We start from the raw sequence: 1,457 nt of genomic DNA, 5'->3' as shown, positions 1-1,457 counted from the left end.
TGATTTCACAGGCCTTAGAGGCCCATGGGCTGGATGTTCTTCAACCCCAATCTAAAAGATTAGTTCAATATATTATTAAAATTATGTTATCTACTCCTAAAACCCTTAGTTGGGTGCGAAATTATTTTTTTCTTTAGCATTTTACAAATATAAATGGGCTCATTTCCAATAACAAAAGATTAACCACTCAATAAGGCATGTTAGAAAGAAGTACTCATAATATCACATTTTAAATAATTGGGAAATGTATTTAAATATATTTTACCCAAAGTAAAGTGCGACATAAACCATCTGTGTATAATATAAAATTGCATCTGCTTAAATTCTGTGGCTACATATTACAGTGATTATTATGCAAAAAAATTACCAAATTATTCTAATAGATAAATTTTAAATGATTAAAACATTTTCTGTCCTTGTTTTTCAAATGTAATGTTATAATAGAATTTGGGTGTGATATTTTGGAAGTTTTTATATGCTACTTTACATAATAATTTCATATAGTACTACTCCACTCTTCTGGTATTGAAAACTAAAAAATTTGGAATTAACCCTTACTCTTTCCTATTTTCATGTCTTAGCAAATCTGACATGGCTTCCTAGTGCTTCAGATTTGATTTTTCCTTTGATTCTCATTTTCATTATACCTGTAATAAATTATAAATATCTTAATATGATTAATCTTTGTCCATAGTAGTTGTAGATGCTCAATACATGGTAGGTGAATTAATTACTCATTCAACTTTCTTCTTGGTCTTTCAACCATTGATTCTCTCGGGAACCAGTGTAAAAAGACAGGCTTCCCATTTATTATTTGTGTTGGGCTCTATATGTGATAGAATAATAAAACGTAAGTTTAATTAGAATACATCTGTTCATGGAAATATTTCTCATTTATGCCTATTTGAAGACAGCTACATTTGAAATTGATGTCTATATTACATAAACATAAAGCAAGTTCTCAATAAGTATTTATTTAATAAAAGAATAAGTGAACATTATAATCAATGTAAATGAGTTTAGACCATTTCCTGATGGCTTCAAGGGGCTCATCATCAGTGTGCTAGGTACTAGGTGCTAGGATTTCAGTGTCTTACTGCTATGGTACTGCCTTTAATTTAAAAAGGGATCTAATTACTTTTAAAATAGATTTTCATATTTTGAGAGAAGCCAAGTTTTAAATAACAGATTACTGAATTCATAAAAGAAAGCTTTAAAACATTTTGGCATGACTTCACCAACAAATAAATTTTAAGGAATAAGATAAAAAGGAGTGTGAACTTATATATTAAAAGAGTCTTAAGAGACCTATCAACCAACCATAATATACTTAATAGCAACCTGATTCAAACAAACCAAAGGTTCAAAAATAAATTATGAGACAATGGGGATCCTGATGTTCCAGGGTTCCCCCTGTTATTGTTTCCTTTCTGTGTGCAGCGGTCGCCAACCGATGG

The 1,457-nt window shown here is 30.1% G+C and overlaps 1 protein-coding gene across 1 annotated transcript in view; it reads right to left on the bottom strand.

The window, feature by feature from the left end:
* LOC102759493 (ankyrin repeat and sterile alpha motif domain-containing protein 1B) overlaps positions 1 to 1,457 on the bottom strand; it is a 553,884-nt gene that overhangs the window by 131,720 nt on the left and 420,707 nt on the right. The gene's annotated exons all lie outside the window — the stretch shown is intronic.

The sequence above is a fragment of the Myotis davidii genome, unplaced genomic scaffold (assembly GCF_000327345.1).
Source record: "Myotis davidii unplaced genomic scaffold, ASM32734v1 scaffold120, whole genome shotgun sequence".
NCBI classification, from domain to species: domain Eukaryota; kingdom Metazoa; phylum Chordata; class Mammalia; order Chiroptera; family Vespertilionidae; genus Myotis; species Myotis davidii.
This window is presented reverse-complemented; position numbering and strand designations above follow the sequence as displayed.